Raw genomic sequence first — 19,659 nt, forward strand, 5'->3', positions numbered from 1 at the left:
GGGGGTGGGAGGTGGTCGCGGTGGTGGGGTAGTAAAACCGAGGCTGAGACAGGGCTGACTGAGGGCGTCAACTGGTTTCTGACTGTGGCAGTCGATAAATTTCGCGCTTTATAAGTCGAAATATTTTAACACAGGTTAGTTTATTATCGTGGCGAATAAAACTCGGTCCCTGTTGGACTAATTAAAAAGAAATGAGACAATTAGATTTGCAGAAATGGAGATTAATCTCATTTGGGCAGTGGAAATTGTCAAGAAGTGCACTTGTGTTTTTAGAATTTCGTATTATTTGTGAATTAATGACGCTAGAGAAACTCGGACGTATATTAGAGCGTCAGGACGGATACCAGGTTACACCGCTGCTATCTGTGAGGTTGCAGTTGATGGAGAACTGGCTCCATCTCGTGGCTGTATGTCGACACACACCCTGGCAAGTTTCAACAAAGACCTACATCACACAAAACATAATTTTCTACTATTTGCGTCAAGGCGTCTCTTTTCATATTTAATAAACCATCGTACTGGTGCTCTTGACAGCTTCTTCACTAATAATTAAAACTATTTAAGCTCCTGTGTGTTCCTTAAATCTTAAGGGGTTCCGTTTAAAGATGTTTTTAATTCCGTGATGTAATTAGCTTAGTTTATTTACGCACAACTTCCAGTCTGTTTTCACTTTACGTGCATCTTTTGTCCCCTTTGGCATCTTTTGGCAACCAGTGGTCGGTATAATTTAAAAGAGAGAGGATCTTAGCAGCAAGTCTCTCAGTCTACCTCTCCCTCTGCAGGAGCGCACGAAGGCAGGTCCCACCTCTCCCCTCACTAGCTTCTTAAATCTTTTACGTGTCTGCAGGCTCTGAGTGAGGGAACACTTCACATCTCATTTCATCACACACTCCCGCGCTCTTTCCCTTTAAAGTACTGTTCCTCTCCTCTCTCCTCCTCCGTGCGCCGTCCTGCCCTCTTGCGTCCAGCCGGCCCAGGAGGAGCTCCTCCCTCCCATCGCCAAAAATAACCTCAGGGTATTTGAGGAAGCCGACGAGCAGGCACGAATCAGGCATGGAAAAAAGAAAAAAGAAAAGAAAAGAAAAACTGAAAAGCTGAAACCCGAGTAAACGTTCTGGCAATCCACCTGCCCCTGTTTCCCAATAGAGTGATGACTTACAGTTTGCGTATGCTCCGGTACTTTTATTTCAGAGAGATAAGCAATGGCGCATCGTGTTACATAATCTCAGCAGGTGAGCATTTACTACATGTTGTACAGCTGGACTATGAATTACTTTTTATTCAAAATTTGTGACGATGGCAATAAATAATTAAAAATCAAATCACTAAAATATGAAAATATTTTTTGCCAATGTATTCTTCCAGGCGTCAGACTGTCAGCCTTATATTTTTTCGCCAAATCACACCACCTTCATCAGCTGTCATGGTGTGCTCGCTTATGTACTCAAGATCCACCTGGTTCCTGTAAACTAACAGCTAGAAGTTATTTAAAGACAATCAAATACATTATAATAGAAGAATGACAGTAATTGCAGTTAATGCTCAAAAGGTTACGGGGACCTGAGTTAGTTATAGCCAGGAAATACTGTTCAAGCTTAACATTCAAGTGATACTGTTTTGTTTTGGGTTGTTTTTGTTTTTGGGGGCTAGGGGTGGTTACTTTCACATTTTTATTCCAAATTCTAAATAGTATTTATCTTGTCATATTTCATTGAATAAAGGTGTTTGCTTGGTTCCGTGTGAGTGATTGCTCTGTTTGCCTGTAGCAGATGGCATGTTTCACTGTTACACATCAAGCCTGTAAGTGCAAGACATAAGTGAAGCTTATTTATTCCTAGGCCGCATTTCTCATGAGAACACGGCTTCTGAACGTGTGCCATAAATCTGTGCTTGTGTGTATTTGGGTTGCTGGTTGGGTGGGAGAGAGTGAGACAGAGAGGCAAGCACAAGGCTGAAATAAGGTCACTGTTAAAAGTTCTGTTGGAAGCCTTGATGGAGGTTCTCCTTGTGTTCTCATTTTGCCTGACACCTCCTATCTTCACAGTCTGCATAATGTGTGTGTATGCGTGTGTGTGTGAGTGGGTGGGTGTGTATCCAGAGTACTTCTTTCATGACAAGTGTGGCCCTCCGGGGCTGCTGTTCTCCATGAAGACACTAATGTGAAGTGACAGGAGAGCCAGTGGTGCACTGCTCTGAGGGGACCTGCATTGTGGAGGAGACCCAAGAGTCTGGCCCACAGTGGACAACAATAGGAAAAGATCTCAAAAGGACAAGGCCTGTCTGTCTTTGAAAAAGCGTCTTAGCCTGTCGCTTTTACTTCTCTTTCTTCTCCTTCTCTCCTTCTTTTTTCCTCACTGATTCTCTTCTCACACGTTTTTGGCGCTCAAACACACCAGTGAGGATTTTGTCCTGCAGCACTCAACAGAAGTCTTTTTCACTTTTATCAAAGGGCCAATTCATCATTTCTGAGACATGAGAGCAAAAGAAATTGAATCCATATAATTACAGCAGCCTGAAAGACTTGATTTCCCCCAAATTATTGTTCTTGCAACAGTAGTTTGCTCACACCAAAGGTTCGCAAATGATGTTATTATTCAGGCAGAAATGAGTATGTCAGCTAGGGGGGGTTAACAAAAACAACACCGGATATTTTTGCAGTGGTGCAACTGAAATACATTACAACCTAACTTTAAATCAAACGCGAAATGAGCTGCTCCCTTCAGCTCTGTGGGAGATTTGTTAACACGAACTAGCTTACACAGCTTCAAATTACAGCCACCGCCGGCTTTCCAACACGCATATGAATGTTTTCTTTATTTAGGCTATGCTCATAAAAGTTTAACGATATACAGTGCATGTGGCGATGGGGGCGCAGTCCCATCTGATTTTTTTCCTTTTCTTTGTTTGCTATTAAAGAGTTCAGAACTCGATAAACAAGGAATACAGAGGCTGCTATAAGGAACACGTCAATAACTGACAATACTTCGGAAAGGAAATATTTCTCCTCAGGATAATTTTTTGAGAAGTCGGTGTTACTCTAACTGCGGTCGCTTGGAGGCACTCTCTGTGAGGTCAGTCTTAATTGAATGGGTGCCTTCACAGGTGCGTCAATATAGATTGAAGCCGGAAAAGAGGTGAAGAGGAACCCCTTCAAAATAAAAGTAATATATTTCGTGCTGGTTAGACTTCAGGGGAAATCACAAAGTTTTCCTAACCAGAGAAGAAATCAGCTTGAGTTTATGCTAAATCAACAGCAGATACTGCTAGAGAGAGATATCAGCCCCACAATCGATTCAGACCAATTTAAGACAAGAAAAGATGAAGAAGGAACTAAAAAGACATAAAGAGAAAAACATGCAAAATCCCCAGATGACCATGTCAAATCTTGTCCTTAATTTTAAACCTATACAGGCCTCTCTGTTGTGTGGTATTAAAAATAACTTTTCCTTAGTACAGGCTTTAATTCTACGTTAATATTTATTAATGATCTGATATGAGAAAGACAGTGTTTGTGGCATTTTAAAAGGACAACAGCGCTAGAGGCATACTTTCCATCACTATTTTTTTTCTAATTTTTTTTTTCTTCTTTTTACTATATTTTATTGCCAGTTCAAACGTGGGATTCATGTTTTTGGTATTCGCTGTTGCAAACTTAACACGTAGCTGGGAATGGATATAAATAATATTTTATATGCAAATAAAAGCATTGTTTACTTTGCTTTTTATTTGAATTAATATGTCGGAGATTAGCTTTGATCAATGTTCATAAATGTCAACTATACTTTATTCTTTTAAATATTCGAAATAAACCTGTCTAATTTTATTTATTTATTCATTTTGCAAGATGAAATCAAATTTAATCTACTATCTTTTTGGTGATTTCTACTTTACTATTAATGGGATTCTTCTTCAGTTTCCTTTCCCCAAAACTTTAGATATAGTGTTTTATTTTGAAGTACGGTAACAGGAAGTAAGCGTGCCATCGCGTGTGTTTGACGCTATTTTCAGTCACATGGTGCTGTCCAACCGAGGGCTGCTGATGGAGCCAGATGAAAAAGACAGGAGGCGAACCCCTCCGGTTGCGCGTCAGCATCCCCTCAAATAGGAATCCGCTTCTGTCACTTCTGCCCTGCACACCGAGAGACGGACGAGAGCAACCCCGAAACAACACCTGAAGGAGAATTTTATTTGGCATGCAACGGGTTTGATTTTCTTCGTTGTATTTTTTTTTCTTTTGTAATGCCAAAGAAGAAGAGTAAAGGGAGGCTGTGAGGAGGCTGAAGCCTTGCAAAGAATGATAGTGAGGATCAAGGCGCGCTGTCCCAGGAGAACTCATCTGAAAAGCTGGCCGTGAGAGACCGGGATGCTCCTCTAAGGCACCGGGGACGAGTGAGTACGACGCATCTGGTCTCCGTCGTTTTCATTTTTGCTTCCACTTTGGCGACATCTGGGCAGTTTTGGATAGTGTCCCTCCTTACCTCTGATTTATGCCGTAGCCACTACTCGATCCCACCTGTCTGATCAATGATTCACGGGCGTCTTTGTAAAGCGCGCATAACCGTGTCTTCACCGACGTGTGAAAGTTGCCCCTCATTTGCAAATGGTGCACTTTCAGCGGCAACTTCATGCACGCAGGCGTCAGGGGTTTGATGTCGTGCGGGTGATTGGGAGGTCGATCGTGCCCCTTTAAAGTTTTGATTAGCGGGGACGTGTTGCACACTGCGGCCACAGCGTCGGTGTTAGGCTAATTAATAAAGCCTTTGTGAGGGGCTCTCCTATCAAAGGCACTTATCATTAATCCACTGATGGCTCGGAGGGCGTGGGTTGCTGTACGTGATGTTAAGAGAAAGGCACCAGTCCCGCTCACACGCTCGGGCTGATTAATTATGGACTCAGAACTGATGAACTCGCTGACTATTAAGTGCCGAGGAGATGCGGGCTTGTCAAAAAGAACCAGTGGCTTTTCAGATCAGCTTAAAGTTGGATTGTCACAATTCAGTCGTGGCATTTGGGCTCTTTTTTTCTTCTTCTTTTTACTCAAAATACAGGTTCGGGCCGTTAAGACACGTGGTGTGTTAAATATAAGCTCGCCAGTTAGAAATGACATCATTTCATAACATCTGATTCACTCAGTAACCTGAAATAAGAGTGAAATCCTTGCTGTGCTGCTAAATGTGTGGGTGTGAGCAGAACTTCTGCAGCAGGCTTAGTGCATGTAGATGAATGAATCGCACTTAACTATGCAATAAGGGTTCCCATCTCCTCTGTGTGTGTGTGTGTGTGTGTGTGTGTGTGTGTGTGTGTGTGTGTGTGTGTGTGTATTTCACCTCATTACACCCATTGTGTTGACTTAAGCAGGAGAGTCACCCCTGAGGCCCGTTCTCCTGCCTTATTGAGGAGTGATGCCCTGAATTTCACCATGCTCGCCCTGATTACAGACGAGGGAGAGGCTTTTCAGCTTACGTGTTAAATTCACGGCCTGTTATTTCGACTGAAGCATCATGCATGAGTGTGACGTATATTTCCTGCCGCAGATATGCCAGTGCATTACACAATCACCACAATGAAGAAGTACCCCCCTCAAAACAAGTGCTTTGTTTTTGAGAGGTGCTTAACTCTTGCACGTAATAGATTTCCAATTTGCTACGGAGCTCCGGCTTTGGTCCGAGTCTTCAGCAATTATATTTTGCAGCCTGCCCACGCATGCTTTGTACAGGAGCCCCACTATTCTTGGTTGTTCTACAAACTGACCAAAAAAAAACCCTCTCTCCCTTCCAGCCCGTGTGCTGCATTTCTCCTGAGGCATTTTCAATATTCTCCCTGTGTATGTATTAAACATCAAGCTTGTCGAACTGCGAGCGCGGGGCCGAGCACTTTAAGGCAGAGTTAGCCTTCTGTTGAGGGTGACAGAACAGTCAGATGGCCCCCACAGGGCAGAGAACAATTCCTGCTGCTGATGCACCCAAGGCGACAGGACTGGAGCGCTCTTTCCTCCTCCCTTTTCTTTCATCCAACCTACATCCCATCATCCCTTCCCACCTTCATCTCAGAGAAATGGAAAAAAAAATGAAAAAGGGGGGGAAAAAAGAGTCTCACTGGTTCTCTTGCACACCTGCACCACGGCGTCTCTTCTCTTTCCGTTTTCCTTGCGCTTCGACATATGAAACATTTACACCCTCCTTTATAAACACACATGCAGACGTGTGCCTCAGGACTAATATTTATGAGTGGCTGCTTAGGTCGTAAATCAGACCTGTTCTCACACACAGCACAGCTCTACTTCACATGTAATACCTACAATCACGTTTTTTAGCATTTTGTCATAATTACATACCCTGCTGTTCTCTACAACACACACATTTATTGATTTATTTGCAGTCAAATGCATTTGTTCTCTTATAAAGTCTCATTTTTATGAGTGTTAAACTGTGTTTGGGTAGAATTTATGTCATAAAGATGATTATGTAAAGGACTGTATTATGTTCAGAGGTGTTTAAAAAAGTACAAACACTTCTCACAATCATGCACCGCATCTTTATCTGCGATCTGTCAACAGCCTCTCAGTACTACAAACTTAAAATGTTATAGAAGAATTAAACTGCAGCGCTTTGTCATATACATGCAGTCAGTGTGTCATAAAGGTAGTATTAGTCACTTACACATATACATTTGCTCATAAAGTCAGGCTGTTTTGTCACACTGTGAGATCAGTCTGATTTGTTGCACAAGCATGACCTTAAACTCACTAAATGCTCACGTAACTGCTTGCCAGCTGGGTAAATTAGCATGCTTAGAAAAGAGATACTGCAAGGCTGTACTGGAAGAGAAAAATCATCTTTGTATAAAATGTTGCTATTCTTGGTGAACAACTTGAACTTAGTGAATTTTTAAGTTCTTCTGCGGTTGGTTTGAAATCTTCTCTGAAACGTAAAGATAGCCAGAAGATACGATTTCTTTCCAAAAAGGCTGCGAGCCAATCAGAAACTGAGAATCTCAACAGCTTCTCTGTTCAGAGAAACTACCCCCTGTTTCAAATAAATGCTCTGCACACTGACACAGATGTAAAGTGCCTATTCACTGTCATTTTTTTTCTTCTGGTACAATCGTACTGACTCATAATATTCATGCAAACAATTATACAACAGTTATAGTCTTTCATTTATAATCTTCCCCACACACTGATGTGTGCCTACATGCTAGCTTTTAGCAGATATCCTTCTGATCCCACTCACAGTATCATGCTCTCTTTTAAAAAGATTTTTTTTTAATCATGCAAACTACCATTCAGTTATGCATACATGATAAAAAGAGGGATATGTTGCCCCGACTTTAAGTAAGAATGATAATGTTTAGAAGAAAAGCCACACAAATCTTCCTTTTTAAAATATGTTTGAACCAAGTGCAATTTTTGTGTCCAATTTCAACTTCTCTCTTTTGTGGTTTGTTTGTTTTTTCTCTAAGTGTGATTTGCCAATGCTAACTTTTGTCAGTTTTGATTTTCTTTAAAAGAACTACAACTGACAGCGTACAGAATCAAAAATCAACTTTTCATTTTTGTGCACTTTTTTTCATAAGAAACAAAGGTGAAGGTGATTTAAGTGTCTCATTAGGTTAGTTGTTAGGTGGTGTTCCTCTGCAATTTAAGTGAAGTTTGTGCCCTCCTCACTCACAGTGAAGAACTTGCTAACAGCCACACCATGGCGACATGTTGGTGTATGGCTGTGAGTGTGCCGGTGACCATTGTGTGCATGTTGCACATCCATGAAATGGGTTGACTCATAATCTGACAAATGTGAGACTGACGCTAAGAACGCTGATTACACTGATCCCAAATCCAACAACGGCTAACTTGATTAGCGAACTAATGTTAGATCTATGTCAACTCTGTTCTTCAAACTGCAGCAATACTGACTCATCCAGATTCAAAATACATTGCACGCTCTGAAGTGATTTGTGAAACCAACACTTTGCAGTTGCAAACTGTGCTTGTAGCAATGGAACAACACAACTGACTTTACAAAGCAGATTACTTTTTGGGTTACATGTTGCCGCTACAGAGTTTTCCCATCAGGATTCTTTATTATTATTTATTTTCCTTTTTTGTCTTTCTGTTATAATCTCTCTGGCAGAGACCCTCGGCAGCACGTAGTTGTTGAGAGCTTTGAAAATGTAAGCCATTGTCAGTGGCTTTTGGTTTGCTTGTTAAGCGTGATGGTAACTTTACAGATCACAGCGTTAATGGTCCATGAATCCTCAAAGTGTGCATGTGCATACACATGCAAGCATGTCAGCTGTGTGCCTAATAGCTCAGGGATCGAGGGGCTGTAGATTGGCCAGTCAGCCAGACAGATGTGCCCTAGCCTTGACTTGTAGTGCAGGGCTTCAAACTGGCCTGCCACCCAGCATTAGTGCCACGGATCTGTTACCAAAGGGCACCAAAAGTTACTCTCAGCATAAAATGCTCTAAATTATTAATTCTGTTGTATAAGGCAGTAAATGGCATTGCAGTGGCCATTCAAGGATAACATATTCAATAGATACATATAATGTGCATTCTAACAAATTTATATCAGATAAAATTACCATACCACAGATCAATACAGTGACTGCACAGCACTTCTCTTACTATTTGCTTAGCCTAATTAAAAAAACAAAACAAAAACAGGTTCGTTGGGCCTTCATCATTTTCACCATGTTTTCCATGAAAAAAGCCTCGGAAGTGGTTACCACGGCTCATCCCCTGAGTCATCACTTGACGCAATTAACTAACAATTATGCAGGATCCTCCCGACTAATTGTCGAGTGCATGGAATGTTTAGTGTCCATTGTCTCGCTGTGCACTAAATATATTTCAGGCTTAGCGTGGCAAAAGCTTGCCATTAGAGTCTGAGCACGGTAATTCATACAGTAAGTATTGATTCATGTCTCAGCGGCACTACAGCATAATGTCCCTGAAAACAAACGCGAACAATAAATAAAGTAAAGAAAAGGCAGTGATTTACATAGTTATGCTTTTAACTCCCCATTATGTCTATTTGTAATGCACTTATAATCCAAACGACATAAAATAATGTACTTAGAACATTTTAGCTTTACTATTACATGTAAGTAATGTACTACAGCCTCTTCTGCTGAACGTGACCTGAGAGAAGTTATTCTCCTCTTTTGAACCTTGAATCAGAATCAGAAGACTTTATTTATCCCCAAGGGGCAATTAACAAACAACAGAGCAGCATGACGTTGAAGATAAGCACAATAAGAACAGGCAATAAGAGTGAAATAATGAATATACAGTATATACAGTTTTAAAATTAAAGTGACTGAAAGGTGAATAAATAACTGTAAGTGACTAAAAGTGAATAAAGTGTCGGTAGTATAAGAAGAGTGTAGTTTATGTTTATGGGTGTGGGAAATGGCCTTATCGGCTGGAGTTAAAAAGCAGAGTGGCTTTGGGGACAAAGGTGGCTCTCCTCCTCTCAGTCTTGCAGGAAATGCAGCGTCGCCCAGAGGGGAGCCATTAGAATGCAGGGTGAAGAATGTGAGATGGGTCGTAGATGATTTTGGCTGCCTGTCTAAGGGCCTGTTGGCTGAAAACCTGTGCCAGAGTTCTGACAGGCAGGCCAATGATTTTAGAGCACACTGATGGAGTGTGCTGCAGTCTGTTCCTGTTCTGAAGGCTGGGGGAGTGGAACCAGCAGGTGATGGAGAAGACCATGATGCTTTCCAGGAAGGCATAGTAAAACGTCATCATGATGGGTGTGCTGACTCCAAAGGAGTTGAGTTTCCTAAGGAGGTATAGCCGTTGGTGGCACCTCCTGAGAATCTCCTCTGTGTTGGCAGAGAATTTAAGGAGGTTGTCAAAGATGGTTCCCAGGTATTTGTACTCCTCAACTACCTCTACTGGTTTCCCGTGGATGGTGGTGGTGACTGAAGCGGCCAGATCCCTCTGCCTACTGGAGAAGGTCACCACCATCTCTTTGTTTTGCTCACGTTCAGTTCAAGTTTGGAGCTGTCACACCACTCTACAAACTCCTGAAGAGCAGGCCCGTGGTGTTGTGAGGGGCCTGACAGCAGTGACAGGAGAACTGTGTCGTCAGCATATTTAACCAGGTGACAGTTGGGCTGTGTGGATCTGCAGTCATCAGTGTAGAGGATGAAGAGCAGGGGGGAGAGCACACAGCCCTGGGGGGAGCCAGCTTTTGGGCTTTATTTTATTCAGCATTACTTCTTGAAGTAAGCAACCTCATCCAGTAATTTGATGAAAAGCTGAAGAAAATGACCCTACTGTAATAAAATGCTGCAGTTTTTACATGTCAGGTTATTTAGGCAGAGGAAACTGTAGTAGACACATGAATCTTCTCGCATTAAACTTCCTATTAGCCGGTTTTAGAAAGTCTGAAACCCTTTAAGTCTCAACTGCAGGCATAGTTGTCAAATTATGCTTTGAGGAAATATTCCTTCCATCTTTAGCTCATACTCAGCATTGCCACTGCATGTGATCCATTATTTCTTTGGTAGGGTTGCATGAAGGCGAACAAAATGCGCTTGTGTGTTGGTTTTTTCCCCGTTGTGGGAACCACAAGTTAACTCATAACCTAGTTCATGTTTCAATGCAAACACGATAAATCACCCACAATAACGATAATGTGATAATGCAACCGTACAGTTCTTTGATACGTGTCACGTAGCAGGACAGTTATTTACAGTAGATCGAATCTATCTGTGGAAATGAGGGAGAATAAAATAACCATAAAGGTAAAAACTGGTAATTTTGTTTGATTTATTGTATTGTGTAATATTGTTTAATTAATTAGCTCTCTGAGTCACTTTGTCCAGCTGTCTGTGAAATGTCCCCTGTGAGTTTCTTCGTCATCTTTCATTCAGTAAGCTCCACCACAAGAACTCATGAAGTAGTAATTCCAGAAAATTAAATTTGGGAATCCACTCAGGACCTCTTAATGGTTTAAAAAATAGTTATTAAAATATTTGGCACTGGTGTAGACCAGACCACTGTATCACATGGAAAGAAGTGCTATATCGGGTTACATAGTTTGTCCCAATCCTAATCATCACCAAAGTCCTTTCTCTTCAGAGTGCCAGACGTGTGTAGGTGCCATTTTTGCCCTACTTTGTACTTGAGTCACGAGTGACTGAGCCTTTTTATTTCTTTAGAAAAAGGGGGGAAAAAATGAATGCATCGTAAACCAGTTGCTCAGTTTGCACAATGTGAATCCACAGAATTCATAACTGTGTGATGCATTACAGGTGCAACTTGAGAAGGTGGATTTTTTTCTAGATGATTAGTCAGATCGCTAAATGAGTCTTTGAGACTTCTAAAATTACCTAAGTAGAGGTGATTTCTGATAAACTCTGTCTGTATTTTCAGACTTTTTTCTTTTCTTTCTTATAATTTAGAAAATGTGGTGTGTCTAAGCATGTCCAGGGGTTGCAGAAAAATCTCTTCAGTTGTTGTGGCCAAAATTGTGAGTAACCATAGAATGTCAGTAAACAAATAAAAATAAAATAAATAGCTGCATGTGATGTCTTGCACAAATGTCCCCTTTTTGTGCGTGAACCGATTTACCATTTGCGACATTTGTGTAGTCACAAAGTGAGAAGTGTGCAAAGTTCCTATTTTTAAATAAAAAGTGAATCTTTTTAGTTTCATTTGCCTAAGGAAATTTGTCTTGGCTCGACCTTTTCCAGCACTCCCGACAGCGTTCTGCTGTCTGCAGTGTTGCTCCTCTGAATGTTCAGGGCCACACTGAAAAAGCCTTACAGCTACAGTACAACAAGTACCCTGTTTCCATGCTGATAAAAGAGGGAGGAGAGTTTTTCATTCTTAAAGTTAGAGTTTCTGACTTCTTGTGGGTGGAGAAGTGTTTATACTGTAAGTTTAATCTGCACAAACAGAGCATATCTTCTTGATCTCATTAGCGAGGATGGGATGCTCTTCTTTAGCTTGCCTCTTGTTTTGTACTGCTGTAAATAACAAAAGAAATACTCCCTACTCTTGGTTCAAGAAAAGAGTGTTACATATGCATTTTCCATGATCAGATTTAGGCTGAGCTAAAGCCATCGTCTATATAGTTACAGAGGTGTTGCATCAGGTGTTTTACTTAAGCTTAATACCGGCATCTGTGCGAGAGACCTCTAGATTGGCTTTGGCTGCAAATAAATCACATTTGCTACCACCATCTAGCAAACATACATGGAGTTAGTTATTGGAGACATTTTTAAGTGTTTATTGATTGCAATGAATATCTGTTTGTGAGTGGACGTCAGCAAAAAAATGTACAAGAGGAAACGAGCTAAAAGTTCTTTGTTGTCTTTTGAGTGCAGCTATATCTTCCCATTGAATGTATTAGATTTGATGCTATTATACCAGCCATCTGTCTCTGTACTTCCACTTATGTCGTATGCATGTTTGTTATATGTTTGTTCTCACTGGCGACTCACACTCATGCGTTAATTTGAATGTGAGGTGTTCCTCCGCCGTAAGTCTCTTTCTGTTAGAGACGCAGACAGTGGGAGCACAGTGTGCACTGGTGGGCGAGTTCACCTTTGCAACAGTAGCTGTTTATTGATTCCTCTGACAGTCACACAGGTGTTAGCGATGGAAGATCAGCCTCTGCACTCAGAGAACACGGTGACAGTGGGGCATTCATGCTGACTTCCCTGTTTATTTATTCATTAACAGGCGGTTTGCTCCTCAGCTCCGCCTCAGAGGACTATTTTCACCCGTTTCACCTCCTGAGGTTTTAGATAGTGGCACATCAGGCACCACATCTGTCACACATGCACACGCATGCACAGTAGCGTCAGCTTCACCCTGTGCTTACCATGAATGAGTGAGCCTGTGGGGGACAGTGAAAGCCAGAGGAAGAATGAAGGGTGGAGTCGAGGGCTCCGGGGACCATGGCAAGACAGATCCTTTATTGATTGGTTTAGTAAGAGAATCCTCAGGCTTTTAGTGGGGCTGCTTAATAAGAGTGGAAAGAGAGATCACATCATCTGAACTCCACTCCAGAGGCTGCCTCTGGCTTTAAAGAATAGTTCACAGCAAAATCAAAACATAAACAAGAGGGGGGCTAATCCGTTTAAATAATGGTTTTCGGCACTCCACAACTTTCAGGATTCAGAGGTATCTCGTTACACAAGAGCTCACATCAGAGTCGTTTACTTGCACTTTCTCCCTGAGGTCAGTTCAGGTTTTCAAACATGCAATATAATGGCCCAAAAAAACTTTTGACACATGGCCAGATGAGTACCCTGTCACAAGCGCGTCCATACATCCGATTCAAAACCTAAAAGGTAGAATTTATGTATCTACCTATCACATAGTACATAGCAGGATCACACAAAACGAAACTTGAGATCTTGCGTTGGGTTTGTGCGCCTGTCACAGCGGGGATGGTGTGGTTTTTTGTGCACTGACGTCTCTTTTTCTTTTTTCCTTTTTTGCTGCACGCTCCCCTATCTGCCTATCTTGGTGTTAAGTCAAGTGCCTGGCTTCAGAGAAACTCTGAGCTATTTAAGGAGGCAGCACATTGTGCTAAGCGAGGAAGTAAAGTGACACAACTGGGGTTGAGATTTCTTGGTGTCTGAAAACCTTGAAAATATCTTTATTTAGTACTCTGCTCCCCCGACACCTTGCAGATTGCACCTAGCTACCATCAGATAATGAGTAGCTATGGAAGCAAGCAGCACATCAAAGCCGGAAGATAAACAACGCATTACTGACAATAGTTCTTTTACATTTTATTGCAAAATGACATTTCTAATCAGAAAGCCTCTTATTGCTATCTTTAGGTCATTTTAATTTTTGAGCAAGTGCTAACAAAAAAAATAGTAATCATCATTTTGACAATTCAATTTATAGATAATTTAATGTCAGGACTGATACAGACTAATGTGACTCCAGTGAATGTAGAACATGTAATATGGTGCGTATATTATTGAAAGAAGGGCTGGGACTATTTTGGGCTGTTTTTGATGATTTAATTTTATTATTTATGTATTCACCTCCACATGAAAGAGCGCTTAGGTCCCATGCGGTTTGTCTTTTTCTCGCTCATGCACACTTTTTCATGCAAACACATGCACAAATCCATATTTATTTAGTTATTTGCTACCATTTGTGCAACTACCATCACCCTTTTTTATATATATATATGTGTGTGTGTGTGTGTGTGTGTGTGTGTGTGTGTGTGTGTATATACACATATCCACATACGTCTGCCCTTTTGCAACCAAGCTGGTGCAGTTCATTTCAGTGTAAAGAGACACATTTGTGTGCTGATACAGTCTGGTGGGTTTTTTCATGTGCTTGGACTTGTTTAATTAAAGCACCTGCTGTTTGTCCCCTTCATTCACCCATTTGATCGATAGCAGGCTGGCTCTGTCAGTGTGGTAGCTGTAATGGAATCTTTGCTAACCCAATTAGCAGTGCCCCTGCACTATATTAACCCTATTTACATCGGTACACATACATCTCCCTGACATGAAGCATGCAAGGCCATGCAGCTGGTCAGACATTCAGCGAAATGAAGTCAAGTGCATAGAACATTTCATATAACAGGTTTAGACCTAATGTCCTTATCACTACTCATACCCTTTGGTTCTTCCATAGCGAGCATTAATGGTTGTAAAATATTAATGGCCTGTAATGTCTGTTCCTTTGTTGTTGTTGTTGTTGTTTTTTTATTCAAATAAATTAAGTATTGGATAATTCAGGAAATAGGACTTGAATATGATGTTTGGTACTTTTCCAAAGTCATTTCTGTTCATGAATGTTATCAATACCTATACTGTTTTTTCTATATACAGAAGCATTGTGACGTCTCCAGTTATGTGTTTTTTTTCTTGTTGTTTTTGTGTTTTGTTTTTCTGCTGGCGACCATTAGTAAGTCGATGATTCCACAGCAAAAACGGCTGGTTCATTATGATGATGTTTGTTTATCCCGTGCTTATGTTAAAAATGCGTATTTTTATTGAACTTTTCTCAGCTAATGCTTTTCATCATGCTCAAAAATTCACTGCAAGTGGAGCTATACATATGATGTCAGCCATCATTGTCTCCTACTGTTAGATGCTTATATAAGCATATTCTGTTTATTTCACTTTTCATTATTTATTTATCTGCTATTATTTGTGCCAATAAAACAAAGAGTTATAACAACATATATGAAAAAACAACTGTTATGACGTTTTTTAGCTCTCATCGTGCTGTGTTTGAACATTATAAAACATTGCCATTAGCAGGTTTAATACATTATACTGTATATTTATGCTACAGAAGTTCATCTGTTTGGCTCTCATTTCGCTTGTTTTTGTACTATGTTTAGTTTAATTAATAATTAAAATGATTAAAATACTCTTGCTGGCCACTTCATTAGGTACACCTGCTCATCCACTTGTTAACCCTAATGTCTAATCAGCGGCAGCAACTCAATGCACTTAGGAATGTAGACATGGTCAAGATGATTTGCTGAGGTTTCAGAGCGGAGAAGAAAGATTTAGGTGAATTTATGTGATGGCTGTTGGTACCAGTCTGGTTGGTCTGAGTATTTCAGAAACTGCTGATCTACTGGGATTTTCACACACAACCATCTCTAGGATTTACAGAGTATGCTCTGAATAAGAGAAAATATCCAGTGAGTGTCAGTTCTCTGGGAGAAAATGCCTTGTTGATGCCAGAGGCCAGAGGACAACAGGCAGACTGTTTCGAGCTGATAGGAAGGCAACAGAAACTATTGGCTTCTCTTCACTGGCTCCTAGACTCTAACTCAAAATCCTTCTGATCACATACAAGGTCTTGAATAGTCAGGCCCCATCTTATCTTAAAGACCTCGTAGTACCACATCACCCCAATAGAGCTCTTCGTTCTCAGACTACTGGCTTACCTGTGGTTTCTAGGCTATTTAAAACTAGAGTGGGAGGAAGATGTTTCAGGCCCCTCTTCTGTGGCGCAACCTTCCGGAGACAGACACCCTCTCTACTTTTAAGATTAGGCTTAAAACTTTTCTTTTTGATGATGGTTGACACCACTCTGCATTTATTCATTAGTTATTATTAATCTCTGGCCTGTCATCCTCCCCTCACCCTAACTTGTCGCAGCAGTCCCTGAGCCTGGTTCTACCAGAGGTTTCTTCCTGTTAAAAGGGAGTTTTTCCTTCCCACATGTCACTAAAGCACTTGCTCATAGGGGGCATCTAACTGTTGGGGTTTTCTCTGTTTTCTGTGTATTATTGTAGGCAACAGCACCTTGTGGAAACAGTTTTTGTTAAATGGAGCTGAACTGAATAACCGTTCATTACAGCCAAGGGATGTAGAATGTTACTGTATCTCTAAATACACATTGTGTTAAACATTGTTAATAACCATTTCACTTCCTTTATGACTATAGTGTGCACATCTTCTGATGGTTGGTTGGAAACATGGCAAGAAGTTCACTGTACTCAAATGGCCTCCAGGGTTTGGGGGCAAAAGGGGGTCCAACCTAGTACTACAGGGAGTGCAGAATTATTAGGCAAGTTGTATTTTTGAGGAATAATTTTATTATTGAACAACAACCATGTTCTCAATGAACCCAGAAAAACTCATTAATATCAAAGCTGAATGTTTTTGGAAGTAGTTTTTAGTTTGATTTTAGTTTTAGCTATTTTAGGGGGATATCTGTGTGTGCAGGTGACTATTACTGTGCATAATTATTAGGCAACTTAACAAAAAACAAATATATACCCATTTCAATTATTTATTTTTACCAGTGAAACCAATATAACATCTACACATTCACAAATATACATTTCTGACATTCAAAAACAAAACAAAAACAAATCAGCGACCAATATAGCCACCTTTCTTTGCAAGGACACTCAAAAGCCTGCCATCCATGGATTCTGTCAGTGTTTTGATCTGTTCACCATCAATATTGCGTGCAGCAGCAACCACAGCCTCCCAGACACTGTTCAGAGAGGTGTACTGTTTTCCCTCCTTGTAAATCTCACATTTGATGATGGACCACAGGTTCTCAATGGGGTTCAGATCAGGTGAACAAGGTGGCCATGTCATTAGTTTTTCTTCTTTTATACCCTTTCTTGCCAGCCACGCTGTGGAGTACTTGGACGCGTGTGATGGAGCATTGTCCTGCATGAAAATCATGTTTTTCTTGAAGGATGCAGACTTCTTCCTGTACCACTGCTTGAAGAAGGTGTCTTCCAGAAACTGGCAGTAGGACTGGGAGTTGAGCTTGACTCCATCCTCAACCCGAAAAGGCCCCACAAGCTCATCTTTGATGATACCAGCCCAAACCAGTACTCCACCTCCACCTTGCTGGCGTCTGCGTCGGACTGGAGCTCTCTGCCCTTTACCAATCCAGCCACGGGCCCATCCATCTGGCCCATCAAGACTCACTCTCATTTCATCAGTCCATAAAACCTTAGAAAAACCAGTCTTGAGATATTTCTTGGCCCAGTCTTGACGTTTCAGCTTGTGTGTCTTGTTCAGTGGTGGTCGTCTTTCAGCCTTTCTTACCTTGGCCATGTCTCTGAGTATTGCACACATTGTGCTTTTGGGCACTCCAGTGATGTTGCAGCTCTGAAATATGGCCAAACTGGTGGCAAGTGGCATCTTGGCAGCTGCACGCTTGACTTTTCTCAGTTCATGGGCAGTTAGTTTGCGCCTTGGTTTTTCCACACGCTTCTTGCGACCCTGTTGACTATTTTGAATGAAACGCTTGATTGTTCGATGATCACGCTTCAGAAGCTTTGCAATTTTGAGACTGCTGCATCCCTCTGCAAGATAGCTCACTATTTTTGACTTTTCTTTTGACCCATTTTGCCAAAGAAAAGGACGTTGCCTAATAATTATGCACACCTGATATAGGGTGTTGATGTCATTAGACCACACCCCTTCTCATTACAGAGATGCACATCACCTAATATGCTTAATTGGTAGTAGGCTTTCGAGCCTATACAGCTTGGAGTAAGACAACATGCATGAAGAGGATGATGTGGACAAAATACTCATTTGCCTAATAATTCTGCACTCCCTGTAGTAAGGGGTACCTAGTAAAGTGTTTGGTGACTATATGTACTAAGTGCATTCAACTAAGTGCTGTAGTTGAATGGGAGCCTCTAAAGTGTGTACGCTATCATTTGCCCTGTAACACCTGGGATAATGAATGTATGGAAAATTAACCAAACTGAAATGACACATAAACCCCATCTTCCCCTTGGTTGGCAGCTCTGTTTGTAAGCCAAAGTGAACAGATATTAGACTCAATAGAAAGGAACTCCAAGCACAGTCAAAATGCTGTTCTTAACATTATTCACACAGGCGAAAGGCAGAAGATAATGATATTCTAGCTAACTGGTATGGGTCTCTGCTTCAAACCCCACATATCATTTTAGATGTAGCAGCACGATTTGTGCTGATAAAATTAGTCATCTGTGGCTTTTCTTCAGTGTCAGAGGCTGTGAGTAGTGTAATGGATGAGCAGGCGTAGTAACTTGGCAGCAGCTGTGCTACAGTGGAGGTGTAAGGTAGGTGGCCTTGGACAAGGAGTGTAAAGAAAGGCAGGATGACTCACCTAGTGAGGAGCATGCAATACTCCATTGACGAGCAACCCACAGAGCTCCCTCTCCTGTCTCTTCTCCATCTGTGGTGTTTCGTAGGACAGTCAGGGAAAGCAGGAGAGTGATGGGAAACATGCATGTAGGTTAACGTTTCAGAATTCACCTGGGGTAATGGTTTTTCCATAAGCTGCCATTGTTGAGGCTGACCTGGCTTTTAAGACTGAATCAAATCGATGGCTTCTCCGTCTGAGGCTGGGAGGAGCGAGGGAACCTGTCTCTGTCTGCACAGCAACGATAACACTGCTCAATAGGCACTAACCACCTTTCAAATGGAAATGTAGTATCCAGTGAAATTAGACACAGTTATCTGGATGGTACTGAGTAGCTATGGGGCTGTGAATGGGAGATGGTAGGGCGACTGTTGAGGGTGTGTCACGCTTTGACTTTGTTGTCCCAGAGCTTAGTTTGTGCAGAACATTCGAGGTTCACGTTTCATGTCTTTGAGGTTCGATAAACACACCCAAAAACACGCAAAAAGAAATTGTGTTTCATATCAAAGGCATGTACGATTGGATGCAAGCTTGCAAGTGCAGAGGGTGACTCACCACCCAAAACCATGGGGGTGTGTGGTACAGACAGTATGCTAAGTTACAGTACACACTCATCACAGTGCCAGTTCGTTCTTCCTGCGTCTCCCCCTCTCTCTCTCTCTCTCCCTCACTCGCCATGTCTTTGCTTCCCACCTCTCTCTATCACTCATTAGCTTGCTTGCAAACACACATGCGCATCCAGACAAATTCAGACTAAGGGGGTGGATTCACAAATTGCTGACATAGAAAGTGAGTGCTGTGATCAGGTTCAGTGCTGGCTCAATCCTGTAAAACCCCCAGGAAAGGTTTAAAATAAATCACTCATAGATTCTGCCTGCCCTGAAGATTAAAGTGGGGGAAGAGTGTGTTTGTGTCTCTGTGTGATCATTCGAAATAAGACAGTTTGTCTGCATTTGTGTCTCTTTTGTTTCTGTGAATTTACGCCATGTGCATGTAGTCTGCGTCTTCGTGAGAGTTACTGACTGTAAAGG

The 19,659-nt window shown here is 41.5% G+C and overlaps 1 protein-coding gene across 2 annotated transcripts in view; it reads left to right on the forward strand.

Annotated features, from left to right (window-relative positions):
• The first annotated feature begins 4,026 nt into the window (after positions 1-4,026).
• The window catches only part of LOC146684834 (uncharacterized), a 47,311-nt gene continuing 31,678 nt past the window's right edge, over positions 4,027-19,659 (forward strand). For both annotated transcript variants that reach the window (XM_085444007.1, XM_085444008.1), the window contains exon 1: positions 4,027-4,389. The gene's annotated coding sequence lies outside the window, so the exon portion shown is untranslated. The remainder of the gene's footprint in view (positions 4,390-19,659) is intronic.

Source organism: Copadichromis virginalis, linkage group LG20 (assembly GCF_057382275.1).
Source record: "Copadichromis virginalis isolate Kocher_CV1m ecotype Utaka linkage group LG20, C_Virginalis_male_GT1.1, whole genome shotgun sequence".
Taxonomy (NCBI): Eukaryota; Metazoa; Chordata; class Actinopteri; order Cichliformes; family Cichlidae; genus Copadichromis; species Copadichromis virginalis.